This window comes from Motacilla alba, chromosome 10, assembly GCF_015832195.1.
Source record: "Motacilla alba alba isolate MOTALB_02 chromosome 10, Motacilla_alba_V1.0_pri, whole genome shotgun sequence".
NCBI classification, from domain to species: domain Eukaryota; kingdom Metazoa; phylum Chordata; class Aves; order Passeriformes; family Motacillidae; genus Motacilla; species Motacilla alba.
The window spans coordinates 14,301,609-14,319,180 of record NC_052025.1 but is presented as its reverse complement, the minus strand read 5'-3'; the positions used below and the strand labels follow the sequence as shown (position 1 = coordinate 14,319,180).

The following is a 17,572-nucleotide window of genomic DNA, read 5'->3' as shown; positions in this document are numbered from 1 at the left end:
TCAAGACACATCCAAACACATACTCCTTCTGGACACCTGATTTCCATTATTTTCCGGGCAGTTTCCAGCCAGCTGGCTCTGCAGTGTTCCCCTGCCTCACACAGCTGTAGACACAGAGTTTGGAAGGAGAAGCACATGGGAAAGGGAGTGGAGTCACGCCAGAGCAGCCAGCACAGCGTAGGCATGCACAGAACGTGGACTTTGCTTTAAGCTTTGAGCTACGTGCCTAAATAAAGTGTAAATGAGGTATGGATTGACATGGGCAGGCACAAGCCTGAGGATGTGTGGGTGCTGTTACCTACACAGTCAGTTGACCTATAGAAGAGCACGCAAATGCACACATTGTAAATAACAGCGCTATATGCAGCTGAAATAACTTCAGAGGAGAAATTCAGTAGCACTCTCTATAATGAAATACTCAGAAGGGCATCACCCCTGCTGCAAATGCTGTGATTTTCTGGCAGCCCAAATGCTCAGGGTAAGAAAGGAGCGGAGGCCTGACTTCTCTGCATGGATTAATGGCCATGCCTTGCCTGTGCTGCTCATGGAACTGCTCCAAGGAACTTCATAAAAGTTTCCTCTGCCCTTCCGTTTATCTACCTGCATATTTGTGGCCCATAATTACAACACAGCCTCTGCAGAACCTGCCAGAACCTCTTCCTTTCCTCTGCTATTTGTCACTACATTCAACGTGTTTCCTCTTCCCTTTCTTTATGCTGAATCACATTGTACATTTTGCATCAAGTGAAAAAGGCAACATGGCGTTCTTCCAGGGCTCAAAAAGAGTGATCAATAAAGCAATAGAAAAAAAAGATTTAAAAATGCCAAATGCATTCAGGTTATAATGATCAGGAGTCTACAGTGCAGGGAGGGGTAAAGAGAAGTATTTGCATAGGCACCAGAGCTGTTAATGTGCAGGGGAGTTAATACATCTGACAGCCACCAGAAGCACTTAAGTGAGTTCTACAGCTCTTGTTTCAGTGCTGGAGTTACCTTTAATGGTTAAAAAAGTCCAAAATTACTTTTGAGTCTCAGAACTCTCTCCCAGTCCTGAAGTAACTTTCTTGATTACACAAAGATTTGTGTCATGACTGAACATCGTGTCCTCCAAGGCGGTAAAATGTAGTTCCACAGAGACATATTTTCTTTTGAAAAGTAAGGGAAGGAGCCTTTTATTTAAAGAGAAAAAACAAAAGAACAATATGTGCAAAGGAACATTAGGCCTTGCTTTGGAAGTCTTTAAGAATCATCTGCTGACAGGTCATGCTTCAAAGCGACCTCAAATGTTGGAGCAGGAAGCACAGTGACCTCACTGTGTTTGTCCCTTTCTGGTTGCTACAGAACTGAACTGAAAACTCGTTTTAGGAAACAAAGTAACAATAACACTAATGATCAATAGCAGAACTGATCAGTCTCTGAGTCTCCACAGACCTTATCTCTCTTTTCAAAAGGTAAAAGTATGTTCTTAAAGACCTAGTGCTGGAAATCTTTTTGTTCTCTATTTAAAAGCTGCTGAGGCTTAAAGCTGGGCTCTTTGCCTCCCACAACAACAGAACCAAAGATCACAAACTTAGAAAAGACCTATTGAAGCATCCATGCTCTTTCACTGACACACAAAGTCTGGCATTTACCAGATGGAATCACATCTCGGGCAGCCTAAGAAATAATGACATGAGCTGATGAGTCTCACAGACCAGTGAGAGTCACCTGTATGGGGAAGAACAAGTAATTCAGAGAAAAAGGTCGTGGCAAAAAACAGTGACTGGTTTCCCATTCAGTTTGTAGGATGGATATTTTCTGGGATCACCCTAGGAGAAGGGGCAGTGCAGAGAAGCAGGCTATAACTTCAGAATGCTACACTTTCTATATTTCACACCACTTGTTTTCTTTCTTTGCCACATATGCACAGGCTGATTCACTCCAGACCTGCTTCTTTAACACCCTTTCACTCAAGCTGAGCTGCACTCACTCATTAACAGCCCCATTTAGCATTTAGATGCGAAATCATGATGTGTCATAAAGATGGCAGGCTTGGGTTGCTATAATTACCCTTCACAGTGATGCATGAGGCTTGAGACAAATATACACATCTCACCAAGCCTATTGTAGCAGGGTGGGTGTCAGTCTCTTCTCCCAGATAACAGCACAACAGGAAACGGCCTCAAGTTGTGCCAGGGAAGTTTCAGACAGGATATTAGGAAAATTGCATCATCAAATGGTTGTCAAGCATTGGAACACTCTGCCCAGGGCAGTGGTGGAGTCACCACCCCTGGAGGTATTGAGCAGACATGTAGATGTGGCTCTTGGGGACATGGTTTAGTGCTGGGCTTGGCACTGCTGGGTCAATGGTTGGACTTAATGACCTTACAGTTCTTTTCCAATCTAAATGATTCTAATTACAACCCTTGGCCCTTTTAAACTGCCAGTTCCCTTTCTGAGACACACAAGTGAGCTTTAAAGACACAACAAATGTCAGGCTCCATTAGGCAGAGTCTGCAGGGGCAGGAAGGCACAGGCAGGAAAGCCTCATTCTGGGTCTGCCCAAAACAGCACATTAAATTGAGTGTTGGACACAGAAACCTGGGATACATCAGAATCCAGGTCCTTTCCTCATTTCCTTAAAATACACTGTGCACCTTGCAGATTTCTTGTACTCTTTAGCTCTTTAGTTAGCTCAGATGTTGCATACTTAGCCAGGAATTCAGTCATTTGAGCTCTGCAACTTAAAATAGGAACCTAAAGTCTTGGATATCCTCATAATAGAAATGGTATCTAGTCTAGGAAAAAGGATGTTTAAAAAAAGCAGATCAACACCTGCATTTGCTTCTCTGAGAGGGCAGAGAGGTAAGTTTGGCAGGCTGAGGTGATAAACTGGGGGCTGGAGGGCAGCAGAGCTTGGAGGGGATGCAGAGAAGGGTGATTTTCTTGTGCCTGGCACTAAATGAAGAGAGCCCAGGGCTTGTCAGAGAGCTGAGCTCTATCAGAGGGCAGAAATCAAGTCAAATTAGTGCATAGGGTAGATATAAGAAGGGTTTTCCATGAAATATTGCATCTTGGGGCATGATGGAGTTTCTGGAAAAGCAAAGAGAGTGAGGATGATGCTTTGTGGGAGCACGAGCCGTGGGTGCACACACATAAATGCATAATGCACATCCATGGTGTGGATCCAGCAGGGAGAGAGAGAGCCAAGGCTGGGAGCTGCCTCCCAGGGCCTTTCTGCATGCTCAGAAAGGGAGAACACTCCAAATCAACAGCAGGAGGAGAGGTTATTTGAACACTAAGGAGAAGGAGCATGACAGGGACACCATAAAAATGCTTTCAAGGGATTTTTAGCATTCACCAGAATAATCCCTGTAAAACAGATGGCAGAGCAGTTTAATATTCTGCCTGAAGGACGACTCCTCCTGCAGAACATCCTCACCCCCAGAGCTGCTTTCTGCTGACAGCAATGGGAAGGTGCCCAAAGCCTACAGTGACCAGAAGGACATTCTGCAGTCACAAAGCTGACTGTAAAAAATTCCTGAGAAGAAATTTTCCTCACTGAAAGGAGAAAGATGATTATGTAGAGAGGCTTCTGTGAAGTTCCAATCTCAGATGCCTAGTGAGGTTGCAATTAATGGATCTCCTGGTACACATGAAGGGACAGATTTTTGAGGTGCCTAAGAAATCACAGCTCCCAGGGGAGCACCATCCTGGATTCCAGGCAGGCAGCAGTGACAGCAACATAATCAGACAGGCTGAGCACTGGAGCAATGAGGGATCACTGAGCTGCTGGATGAAATGCTGCAGGTTGAGCTCTGTCCCTTGGCTTCTTGGCATCTCTGTGTCCCTCCACCCCCCACATCAGGACAGCACAGCTTTCCCCTGGTGGGGAGTGCAGATCCCTCGCAGCTGTGGTTATATGAATATATGAATATATTAATATATGGGCAACTTGTGTCCTCAAAACCTTAAACCTTAAATACACCAGAATATGGGGAAAAAGAGGTCTCTGTGCTCCCAGCTTCACAGCTGAGGAGCTGTCAGGAAAAGTGTTCCCAGGTCTTTGTCAGGTTTTCAGTGAAGTCTTGTAGTCTAGCATTTTAATTTTTTTTAACTAAGAAAAATGCTGTTTTACCTCAGGATAACTTTGAAAATTTCCCTCTTTTCAACTAGCATAAATAATAATAATAAATTTTTTAAATCTAAAAAATAGACTGCAACCCCATAATTCACAATAAAAATGCTTTCAGATCATTATAAATTCTTCATCTTATACTGTAGAAAGTTGCCCTTTTCATTAGCATAAAAAAGAGGTGCATGGAGATTTGTTTCAAACTGAAAAAAAATATTTCATTAAAGAAATGCCATCCTGTCAACTGCTTGATCCATTTTTTATTAGAAACATTCATTGAAACAGACTTTTTTCCTCCCTAAATTATTCAGGTTTGGAAAAATGGTCTGTTTTTACCAACAAAAATTGTATCAGGAACTTTTATTATGCTCTCATGGATGTAAAATTATCTCAGGTGCACCTTTAAGAAGACAATATAGAGAAATATGATATAGGAAAAGTAATCCTGCTATTTATATGCATATGACTAAAAGTATTTGACCTCTGTGAGGATGAAAGTGTTTTTCTTCCACAGGGTTCTGATTATTGTGGGGGATTTTTTGGGGTTTTTTTTTTTTGTTTTTTTGGCTAACATTAAAATTGCTGCTGCAGCCACACAATTCAACATCCAGAAGAGAGCTGAGCAATATCATCATTCTCCTGGACAGATGGCAAGGCTGGGTTCTTGGCAAGGATCCTGCAGAGGGAAAAGCAGCAGGATCTGAAGAGAATTTATATGTGAAGGAAGGTAGAAAAAGGAAATGAGGGGGTTTTGAGTACAAAAAGGTAGAAACCAAATGAAATTGGAAGTCAAGGAGCAAGGACAGGGATTAATGGTGCAAACTATACTCAGAATAAAGGAGGAAATGGCCAGGGAAAGATGGAAGCCCAGACATATTTCTGACCACAAACTGTGGAAAAAAATGTGTTGTAATAACAGTAGCTCTTGCCTTCATATCCAAGGATTATAAATGCATCTGGTGCCATTTCTGTTAGAGATCAGCCCTAAGCCTTATTCTTTCTTAACTTTTTGCATCCCTCTTTCACTGCCAAAATAGCAGGAGAAAAGTCTCAGAGCACAGGGCTCTGAAACACTTTTGGAAGAAATTGGTTGTGGAAGACATCACTCAGTCAAAAAAAAACAACCCAACCCAACCCAACCCAACCCAATCCAACCCAACCCAACCCAACCCACACCAATGGTGGTGGAATATTATTTTAGGGGATGATTGTATCAAAATAGATCACATCTCTTGCAGGTCTTGATCAGTCATTTTTCTTCCTTTGCCTTTCTATCAAATACCCTCATCAATGGTGGTGAAGAGCAGTGTGTCCCTGGGGAATTTCCAGGAGGATGTTCTCAGATCTGAACACTGGCCAGTGAATCAGCGTGATTTAATCAGCTGATGATCTGGTCTCTTTTTTTTCAAAACACAGATCAGCCCTTGGGATGCAAGTTTCTACAGGATTCTAGAAAGGTAAAGGAACATTTTATGTATCACTAGGAAAAAAAAAATCCCTTCTGATTCCTCTCCAGTCTCACAAGATTGGAAGTAAAATTTGTCTTTACAATTAATGTCCAAAAGAAACCATGGTCACCAAGCATTTCTGAAGGAGGAGCATATCACAGCCTCAGGTTGAAAACCCATTGCAACTGGAGCAACATCAGATCCAATATAATTTCTGAGGTCTCTTTTCTGCTCTTGTTCCAGATGGACAAGATAACCAAGGAAGCTATATGAGTTTCATTTTCTTACTCAGTGACATGGTAGCTGGAAGCAAAAAGGAGCTGCTTTGCCATCAAAGATGACAAAATTACACACAAGGGCATGCCAATATATGTTTTTCAGGTGTAAAATTATGTGTTAATGGCTACAACAATCAACTGTGGCTGCAAACACAGGAGGCTAACTGTGTCTGGGCAGCAAGAGATTTAAAAATCAAAGTCTGTTGCAGAGCCTACCTTTTAAAAGAATTTGCTTTGAACTGTGGAAAAAGAGGTGTCTTTTGTTGTTGCTTCAGAGAAGAGCACTGTATTAAGTGAAAGCTAAGGAGAAAACTAGTTTCTCCTGAAACTTTTTTTATTATTAAGAAATTGTTTGATAGATATGTAACACAGGTTCAAAAACTCTCCATGGAGCTCGTTAAGCAAGCTATCTGTGCCACAGATTCTGTAAAGAAGAGAAAAATATTTGAAAGTCATTGACTTGAAATCATCTGCTTCAAAGATCTGCCTTTCAGTAGTACAGATGGCACCCACTGATTGCTCCCCTTCAGCAGAGGTAGGACAGGTAGGGTAAAAGTCCTCTGTGCAGTGTAAAAAACATTGATTTGCTCAAAGATGCTGCCAGGGTCTCTGGGACAGGACTCATTTATTCACTGCTCCCACACTGTAGGCTGGAAAAGGTTGGTGCAGATGCAGTCCTGGTATATCAAGAAATGCAGGGAAACCAGAGCTGGAGTATTTAGTGAGTTACTAGCAGCCCTGATTAATTATTTAGAGAAAGCATTTTAGTTCAAAATTCTCTGCTACAGAGTTTATTGAAGTTCTCCTACAGTTTCTGGATAATCTCTATTGATCTGTGGTGGGTTTTACACATTCCCAGGCAGGTGCACACTGTGTATGTTTGTTCCACCAGGAGAAAATACTTATTGCATTATTTGATCCTACAGTCCTGCATTACAGAATGTTCTGTAAGGAGAAATTCTTGTCTTTGAAGCTGAAGCATTTACAGTAGCCCTTGGATTTGGAAGCAGAGATGGAGGGGGCATGAACACAAATAGTTCAGTAGTTTGATTGAACTGACCTGATTTATGCTGAGTAAGAATCTGGCTGCTCCAGTGCCTTTACATTTTTTCATTCTCACCCATCCCACTGGGGGAGATCTCTGGTTTCCAGCACATTGCACACTAAAATGCCATTGCCTGTGGTGGTGGTGGTGGTGAAGCACAGCAAAGTGGCTGTGGGCAGAATTCAGCTTGTAATCCACTATGTGATGTTATGAACTAAGGGACAGAAAGTCCCCCAGACTGCTAGAAGGAGATTATACTCTAAAGTCTGATACTTTGCTGGTGCAGATGCTTTAAAGGTCATATCTAAGACAGTATGTGCTACAGCAAGCTGGCACAGCAAACATGCAGCAGATGAAACAAGGAACAAGCATCAGTCAAGCAGAATAAACAGCTTTTCTGAAGTTAGGGGCACAGACTAGCAAGTTGGGTGTTCATGAGATAGATACAGAGAGGAGTGTTCAACAGTAGGAGTTGGAAAGCAACAGCTTAGCAGCACATATCTATATAAGGAGGGACAGACTACACATTAGGATTCCAGAGAAAGGCCACAAAAGGTCAATTTGACAAGCTGAATATGGATAATGAGTTGAGACAGATGGTGTAAGAGTATGGGAGCTAATAAATAATGAACAGACTCGCTTCAAGGAGCAAACACGGCAGTGAGCTTAGTCAGAAGGGAGGTGGTGAAGGGGAAAAGAACAAAACCAGGGAGGATGGAGGAGAATCACAGCAGGAGGGCTGGTGGGAGAGGAGTGTCTGCTTTTACGTTCCAGAGTTTTGTGGAAATAATAATTTACCCAAAGAAAACTTAGAAATGCATATGCCCGAGGTGGAATTTGGCCATTTTATTGAGTTTTACAATTTTTAGCTGAGAAATTACTCACAGTCTCTAAACTTCTTCTAGGTATCTATTTCCTCTTCTCCTCCTCTCCCATAACCACAGCATCTAAGTAGCCTACAGTGCTCCCAGGTCTCATCAAAGGCTGGGAAAAATTCTCAGGTTTGTTTTGCACATCATGACTTGAGGCAGAGAGAGACTAAAACAGTGTCTGAGCATGGAAATGGAAATGCTGTGTGCTGTCCCCCATATTCCAGGGACCCTGTGGACAAGCAAAGTAAGGATTTATTCCCATCTTCAAACCCAGCTATCCTCCACATGATGACCAAGATAAAGGTGAGCTTTGCTGCCCCACAAACATTTTCCTTCATGTGGAGCTGAGGCACAAACCCCAACCTGGACACCAAGTAATAATTAGAGGTGTCCCAATGTAGATGCAAATAAAGGAGCTTTCCCAAAATCACCTGGGGGAGACATATCAGAGCCAAACAAACAGCACATGTTTCTATTTCTTTGTCTTATAAAATATCATAATGAGCTAGAATCTTTGAGAGTTTACAGCTCATTATTAAACCAGCCTCTCTATCAGCATTGCACCTGGCAGTGTAAACCAATGGGAAATTGGATGTTTATTCAGAAACAACAGTGCCCTGGTGCCCTTTCATGAATTTGAGCATTTCTACGTGTGTTTGCCCTTGGACAGCTTATTAGGTTTAACCTGACTGGGCCTGGGGGCCTGACGAGCTCCCAGAGAGGACTCCAAGCAATAACCTTGGAAGGAAACTGTTTGCAATTCAGCAGATTCTGCCTGTGTCAGACAGCAAACATCCCTGATTAACTATAAACTGCTTAGCTTATTGGCAAAGATGTGCCTCTGGCTACAAAGGGGATTTTTATTTCATCACACTTGCAACCTGAGTTATTAAATAATGAGCTGCTTAATTAACTAATTCATTAATACATGGCTGTGATGAATAGATTTGCTGCAGTGACAGAGCCATGAAAGCAGAAAACCCCCGAGTGATTTCTAAGTACTGCTTTCTTTCAGGAGGGATTTATTTTGAGCAGATATCCTTATTAAACACCCCTCTCCTTCTTTTTCCTGCCTCTACCTAAGAGAGCAGCCTTGAGGTCGACTGTGTCTGTTTGCCCCCAGCACTCCATGCTCTTGTCCTTTCCTCCTTTTGCTTTGCTCCCCCCCTTTTCTTTGGATCCAGGCAGATCTTCAGAGTGTTGTGCCACAAAGTGACCCTTTGCCCAGTGCTCCCACACTGCTGTGGCCAGGGTGCCTCATCATCCCCAGTCTCAGATGGGAGGTGACTTTGGTGTTTCAGGTGCTGATAAAAACCTATCAGTTATTGCCCATGATCACCTTCCCATTGCTGGGGGACCAACCAACCTCCCCAGTCCTGGGGACAAAATAATTTACTGCACCTCACAGCAGCCTTTGCAGGGTTGTTATCTCCTGTTTTCTGTGGTAGTGGAGCATGTTGAGAGAGAGCTCTAGCAGAGACATTTCCACAGGCTGGAAGGCACTCCTGCCATCAGGAACAGCTCTTTCCCAGCCCAGGATACTCAGGCATCAGTCTGAGTCTGAGTCTGAGTCTCCCAGACTGCTGCTCGCCAGCCCCAGTGAAGTGTACAGATGCAGTGGCCATGCCAGAATTCTCTCCCGTTCCCAGAAATCCCCTGTAGCCTGTCACAGACACAGCCAACCTTATGCTTCCATCCTGCCCTTTAACAGGCTTGATCCCTGCGTTTCCCTTCGGGGCTGCCCAGTGATCAAGGCTAAAGGGGCTCAGTTATTATGAGATCAGATAAAAAGGGTGGTTCTCAGACCAAATCTAGCCTCTTTCTTCTCTGCATAAGACCTCCAAAACAATTGTATTGTGGCCTCAAGGGCTTTCAAAATTGCAAATGTACTGTTCATTATGCACCTTGCCTGTAGAAAAACACAAGTGCAAGCAGAAGCAAATTTAAAGAGACTCCTTTCAAGGTTAAGTGGCAGGGAAAATACTGGAGCATTGCCTTTTGCTCCATTCCTGTTCATGGCATTTTGATTAATTTAACCTTTTTTTTTTTAATATGAGATACTGCTGAGAAGACCTGAACCTTGTAGCAGCCATGATCATTCAACAGATTCCATTATCTTGCTATCAAATTCACTATGTGCCCCTGTATCACTGCAGCACAAACAAAACACACCCACAGAGTGATATCTTCTTCTGTAAGGAGACAATTTGCAAAGCCTGTCTGAGCTGTACCTTGAATATCTCAGACTCTCAGATCTTTGAAGAACCTGCTTTTGAAACCAGCATCTTGAAGAAAGTGATAAAAATTTGCCATAGGGCCTGAAATACGTTGGCATTGACTTACCAGCAACCTTACACATAGCAACTCCACATTTATACTTATGTTTCTATACTCATGAAGGATTTTGACTCAAAAGAGCACCCAGCAGTATTTTTGCACTTGCAGAAGAGAAGACTTGATAATTTAAGCATGTGCAATGGGCCCCTTAACATTTTGGAAAGTTGGATTGCCTGGCAGTGGTTTTTCCTAAGCCTCCCTCATTCCTTTTTTGTTCCTGCAGGAGCCTTTAGGATGGCTCTTTGCAAGAGGAGCTCATTTACACAGAGCCTTAAGCTTGGCCAATATTCTGACAACCCAATATCATGGGGCTTTCAGCTGTACCATGGGGCCTTTGCTGTCTCACAGCCTTCTGAAATGATCTTTGTGCCTCTGTGCAATAGAGAAGGAAAGGAGGAAAAACTGAAACAAGGAGAAGATACTGCAGAAGCCAAAGAATGAGGGGAAGCAACAGCAGGGCATGAGATATAGGAAAGGAGGCAGGACAAGGCAGGGGATGGTGAAGGCCAGAAAGGCAGGGAGAGAAAAAGGCATAACAGTATCAGTCTCAGAAACTAATGCTGCCTTGAGCCAGTAAAAAGAAGAAGAACAAACAAAATAAACCCAGTTAGGCTCAGCACTTCATAGCAGTGAGAAGGCTCTGCATGTGCTTCCCAAACACACAAATAAATTCCTGCATTCGGGTTGGACATTAATGATGAAAAAGCTTCATCTCCCCAAATTAATAGCCACAATACATCATCATACCCTGTGTGTACGCAGAGAGAAAATCCTCAGCATCACCTGTCGAGGCAGAAGAAGGATTTAGCTGTTATTTATTGCTCAGTGTGACTCATGCCTGTGGGTAGGGGCGCGACAGTACAGATGGGAGTTAAAATCAGACTGCCAGCAGGGGAATTTATGCCAGGAGAGTTGAATTCAGGCAACTTCTGCTTATGTTCTACCTGGAATTTCTCTATAAAATATGAAAAGAGTAAGAAAAAAATTGAAAAATACATGCCTATGCAGATATTTGTTAGGACTCACACAGGTTTGGTTAGAGGAGAGATGGCTTTGTGACATGGGCAACATCAAGAACTCTGTACAGTTTTCTCTAATGCCACAAATGGCTCAATCAACCTAAGGCAAGGCATTTAGCTACCCTTAGGTTTAGTTCTTTTTCTGCAAAATAGCTGTAATAACTTGTTTCTCTACCTGTCACAGATTGTCTAGAGAAAACACAGGCATAACTGCAAAGAGAATCTTGTAGCTACTGGTGAAAAGCTCAAAAGTTCACCCTTCTGGACTTCAGATTGTCCTTGCCAAGACCACTGTGATGTTGAAATTATGCTCACAAGCTCAGAGTCTCCTGGGAATGACCTTGAGTGTGTTGTTTCTGATCAGAATTGAGAATATTTGCAGCATGTTTCATAGCTCTCCTGTTCCTCTCATTTCAGCCCTGGCCAGAGAAGACATGTAAGGACTCTGAGAGTCATCAGACTCCCTAAAAATGAGAAGGCAACCGAGAGAGATCCTGAAGCTCAAGCATTCCATGCAAAGGAGACACTCTGGCTTTCAGAAGTGGGGGGCAGGTATTTTTTGACCTGTGCCCACTATCCCTTGTCCAAGTGTGCTCCTTCCTGCAGATACTGAAGTGAGGGGCATCCCTCTACCTGTTCCCAAAACCCATCTCAAGGAGCTGTACAGCAGAAATGCCAGCTGTGGACTCCCTGGAAGTGAGTTTAGTGGAGGAATATGGCTTTCAGCAAAATTTAAGCAGCAAGGACCATCATCATCTTCCTTCCTGCTGGGAGTCTAGGACTGACCTCATGTACATATTGGCTGGTCTCCACTTGCCTGAGCCTGCTTGCAAACTCTTGTTTGGTATCCAGGCAGCTTTTCCCTCAGCCCTCTCCACACCTCAGCTGGAACACAGCTCTTTGTGTCAGCAGGAGAATTGAGGGACTGGGGTGGGCAGCTGCATTTGGCCCCATCTGAGCATTTCATCTGTCCCTGTGTCATTACCCAACTTCCAGCCCACATCCTGACACGCTGAGACCAAACCTTGCCAAGCTCCTCAGGGCTGGTTTGGCTGCCTGTCCTTTTGACTGTCATTTTGATAGTCCAGAGCTCCAGGAGAGCTGGCTGTGCTCTGTGTGCTGCAGAGCCAGGCACAACAGGCCTCAAAGAGCTGCTCGTGAAAAGCATGTCAGGGACTGGCTGCCAGGATTTGGGCTCCAAGTGCCCCTCTACTGCCAACCCTCCCCAGCAGTGCTCCTCCAGCCGGCCTCTGATGAGCAGATGTGTGGGATCAGGGAGCCTGGGCTTTCCTCTAGCCCCTGCTTTCCCAGGCCTCACAAGGAGTTCCTGAATTTGGCAGCACCTGCAGGTGGTGTGTTGTATTTTCTGAGACTCCCGTCGTTGGAAGGAATTGTGAATCTATGTTCTTAGAAGGCTAATTTATTATTTTAAGGTGCTATATTATATTAAAGAATACTATACTGAACTATACTAAAGAATAGAGAAAGGATACTTACAGAAAGCTAAAAAATACTAATGAAAACTCGTGACTCCTTCCAGAGCCCCGACACAGCTTGGCTGTGATTAACCATTAAGTTAAAACAATTCACACGAAACCAATAAAACAACCACCTGTTGGTAAACAATGTTCAAACACATTCCAAAACAGCAAAATACAGAAGAAGCAAATTAAATAATTATTGTTTCCTTTTTCTCTGAAGCTTCTCAGTTTCCCAGGAGAGAAACGCCGGGCAAAGAAATTTTTCCAGAAACTACAACAGTAACAGTGGCGCAGCCTGAAATGTGTTGTCATACTTGCTCCTGCTGCTGATGCTGTCCCTCCCCACAGGGCTGCAGAGGTCCTGTCCTGTGCCCCAGCACAGAGCTCTGGTTTCACTGCTCCCTTCAGCCCCAAGTCAGCTGGCAAGGCTCCTGCAAGGCTCCTTGTCAGGACTGAGAGAAGCCACTCACTGGCAGATGGGTCTGGTGACCAAGTGGCTGCCAGATTAGCACACACCCAAGACCTGTGCTGGCTGGAAGGGAAGGCACAACAAGGCAGCAGCTTCTAAGGGGCCTCCATGCAGTGTGGAGCCCTCTGGGTGGGCTCTGTTTTCAAGCGTGTCTTGGGACAGGGAAAATGTCTCTTGTAATGGGGAAGAAAAAAAAATCAGTCTCTTTGTCTTTAGAATGCAAATGAGATGGACTTGCAGTCTCATAATAGGAGACAAAGGGACATTAAAGAAATTTGAAAGGCAAGAGATTAAAATCTTGCACAAGGAAATTCCTATTTACACACTAACCTGTGGGGCTCCTGGGAATAAAAGGCAAAGTCTTGGAAACATTATAAAACAGGGATTGGATGTATTTGAGGGAAAAAAAGATCAGTTTCATCTGAGTTTCTTTTTCTACAACATTTTTTTCCTACTGAGAGAAATGTTCTCTTCAAGACATGAGGCAAACATCAAGAGAACTTCACTCTGGTCTAGGCTGATCTGTAAGTATCCACTAAGAAGTCTTCTTGGCCATATTTGCTGGTGCCAACTGTCAGAGAGGGCATCCCAAGCTCGATATTTCCCTGGGCTGCCAGTCCTGGGTAGCAGTAATAGGAAGGCTGTGGAATGTTTTCCCCTTCACCTGCTACACTGGGACTATTGACACAGAAATGACACCAGAAGATAAAGTGATATCTCAGCAAATGGCTTCTGCTCCCCACAGGGAACAGAGAATTACAGTCTCTCACACCTGGAGTAAAGACAAAATAAATTCAAGGCTTTGGCTAGAAGCAGCAGTCCTGGATGATATATGGGAGAAGGCAGGAAGAAGTGGAGTGTGAGAGCAGGTGTCCTCCAGATGACAAGCCTGGGGGATTAGCTGGCAAACTTCAAGGGGATAACAAATACATCAAGGCAGATAATGTTAGTGCCTCTTCACAGGAAAACGGATAGGATATCCCAGGTGAAGAAAGTGGCAAGGAGGTGATGATCAGAAGTTATTTATCAAAGTGTAACCTCACACTTCCCTGTCAGGGAGCCAGGGAATGGCCAACAGATTGCCAGGTGAGGCATTTGGTCCAACACAGTTTTAAAAAAAAATCAGTAAGACCTTATCATAAAATTTGGAGTCTGAAAGGTCTGGCCATCCTCTACAGAGTGTCGGTGACAGCTTTACCTGCTTCCTAAGTGTCCCCTGTCCAGATGTCCTCATCTAGGCTCTCCTTCCAAGATTCTGCAGGGGTCTCTGTTCAACACCAGCTGCATGGTGCCTGAATTTGGGGTACCAGAGTTTGATGCAGACATGAGAGGATTGCAGAGCTTTGCTGTCTGCAAGCAATGTATCATGAAAATTTACTGTGAGATGGGCAGGATTTTCTCTGGGAAATAACTCTCCTAATTGTTTGGAAACTCCTCTCCTCCCTTGCTGAAAACAAAGAAAATGTCTCTCCCTGAGGGTTCCCAATCTGTTGCTGTCTCTGAATGTTGCAAATTGTGGGGAACTCCCCTGTGGTCAGAGCTGGGTGACAGCACAGTGGTGCCACTCACCACCGTGGATTGCAAACAGAGCAGGGCTTTGTGAGCCCAGGTTCATCCCTGATATTTGCCTGTACAACCCCAAGGCTGCCTCAGTGCTGTTCCTACAAACCAACAGCCACCTCTGCTCTGCTCATTTCGGGCACCCACCTCTCCCAGCCAAACTAAAAGCCATTCTGAGCCCCCTGGTACAGGCAGGGAAGTTTTGCCTGACTTTTCTCCCCACCTCTCCCATTCGTGGCACTTTGCAGGAGGGAAGCACTGGCTGTGGTCTCTGCAGCAAGGGGTTCCCCTGCAGCATGACATCATGCACAGAGCTCCCTTGGCTCACAGACAGGGCTGATTTCTTCTGGTAGAGTAACCCCGGCTGCCAAGTGAAGGCAAAGCTGCTGATCCTCCTGCACAGCACCCTCAGCACCTGCCCCCAGCCACAGAGCAGCTCCTTCTCAGGCTGCTTTCCACTCTAACCTGACAAATCACCCACTGTGCTGCCACAGATGGCTCAGCACTGCTGACTTTCTCTGCTAAACGTGGCCATGGTTTCCAGCATTCCTGCCCTCCCTGCTCCTTTCTAGCTCAGTCGTTCTGTGGGTTTTGTTTTTTTACACATTCCATATACTTTTTAGGAACTTACCAGCGACTAAGTTTAGGAACTTACTTGGCTCATGCTGCTGGTCTGTTTGCCCCTGAGCAGTGTCTATATTCAAAGGGTGCTAAAAATCACCTGTGCTTTGCTGTAGGAGACCATGTGAAGAGAGACTTAGAGAATCTGAATCAGCCCCCTGAGCTGTTTCACTCTGAGAGGGGTAAGATCAGAGGATATTTAATTAGGTTTCTAATTACAGCAGGTATTAACTGCAATAAAATCACCTGTGTTGGGATCCCAGAGCAATGTGAGCTGGAGATTTTAGAGATATGCATTGCACAGATACACACAATTATTCCTTTGGCTTGAGCCCAACTGCAAGAAAAGTGAACTGCACTATCAGTGACTGAAGATTTAACTCTAATGTGTCATTTATTCTTTCCATGATAAAAGCAATGTAAAGAAATCACACATGGGCACAGATGGGGTCAAATACCATCAAGACCCACTGTATTTCAATCCTAAAGTAAAATCAAAATAGTAAAAAAATGAGATCACTATTGGAAAGTCCATATGTTACTTGAAGAAAAACCACCTTACCTCTCTTTTCTGCATCCCTTCTAAAAATACAGCCCTGCTGAGAGGAACAGACATTGTTTCTTCCACGTGATTCTGACTAAGAGCCCAGAAAATGGGGAATCTATTAGAAATTAGGGGAATTACTCTGAAGGTTAAAAATACCACTCTGTTTTCTACTTGTTGTTTGGTTGTTTCATCAGGCAGATAAAATAGGAAAAAGCATAAAAAATAGACTGGTTTTCTATGAAAAAAGGAGGTGGTAATAATTCTTTTTCTTTACATAGGTAATGTTTTTCTTGAAAATTTGGCTGGTTTTTCCTGATTCAGAGTTCTGTAGTGGCTTCAGTAATTATTAGTGTAAATGGACAAAGGCAAACATTTGCTTCTCAAACATTTCTAATTTGTCCAGAGCAGATCCCTTTTCTTCTGAAAATAAAATTTTTGGATGAACATTATTTGACCAGGGGGAAGGAACACGTTCTTCAAAGGGAGATGGGGAGTTTCCCTTTTCCATGAACCCATTGGCTTCACTGGGTGGTACAAAGGACTCTCCAGCTGGACCCAGCTCTACTGGGACACTTGCAGCGGGTGTGAAAGCCTGAAATTCAAACTGATGCTGAAGTTTGGACAAAGCTTCTTGACAGCAACATTTCTGGGACTGAAGGACAGCATCTTGAGGGGATAGACAGAAACCTCATCAGCAGGGCTGCTGAAAATCAAACTGCTGGCAGTAACCTGTGAGTGTGAGCCTGCTCTGGCTGTACCACTAACACAGAAGTTTTAAAAGACTTTTCTTTAACCCTTCTATGAATTAAAGATGGAAAAGGCAACCCAGCATGGCAGGAGGGGGCCAGTGCTGCTGTTGGCTTCCAACTTGCACAGGGTGTGAGGAGCAGCTTATTCTCTACATCAGGCCAGTGGCAGGTAGATTAAACATCAGGTGGTACCTGGATGCTGAAAAGAGCATCCAAATGCCACCCAGCATTAAGGGGATAAGGCCAAGGCTGCCAGGAGATGTTAAATCCAGGGAACTTCATCTGTCTGTGTGTTTCTCTTGAGTCATTGTGGCTTTTGCAGTGGAGGAGCCCTTCACTGCAGGCAGAGCAAAGTGCTGCAAGCCTCGGGGAGGGCTGAGGCTGATGAAATATAGATGGGAGCCTGGCAGGCTCCTTGGGCTGGGTAAATACATGCACAGTAATTGACTCCATCTTCAAGCAAGAAATGTTCTGCATAAGCGTGCAGAACAGGCTTGTGTGGTAAAGTGTGATATGCACATCTGACGCAGCAATCACTGAGGAAAAAAGAAATAAAACCCCTCCTCTGTGATGAGTAATTGAGTAGTAACTAACAGGTAACTCCATTTCAACCTTTCTCCCTTTTTACTCCACCTATTTTCCATCACCCACTCTGAGGAGGCTATCTCTGATGTCCCATAGAAGAAGCATCTGATGAAAGCAGATGCAGCATAGGCACAATATCCCAATCCAAAACACTCCCAAAGAAAACATCTGTCTACCTGGAACGGGCAGGAAATGGAGTTGCTGATGCACAGATCATGCCATGGCCACTGTTATAATGAACATTTGGTTACAGCTCCTTTCTAGCTGTGAGGACAGGAATTCTCCCTGGGATGCCCTGAGTTCATGCAAACCTGTGAAATTATTAAAGGCTTTGATTGAGGGTCCTGCCTGTCCTTTCTATATCAGCTGGATCCTGGGAGATCTCTGCCTTTATGTATTTTAAACACACATGAGTGATCAGAACAAGCCACTGCTTCTGCAACCACA

At 44.0% G+C, this 17,572-nt stretch overlaps 1 protein-coding gene across 4 annotated transcripts in view; it reads right to left on the bottom strand.

Moving 5' to 3' along the window:
- The window catches only part of SV2B (synaptic vesicle glycoprotein 2B), a 60,791-nt gene that overhangs the window by 28,453 nt on the left and 14,766 nt on the right, over positions 1–17,572 (bottom strand). The gene's annotated exons all lie outside the window — the stretch shown is intronic.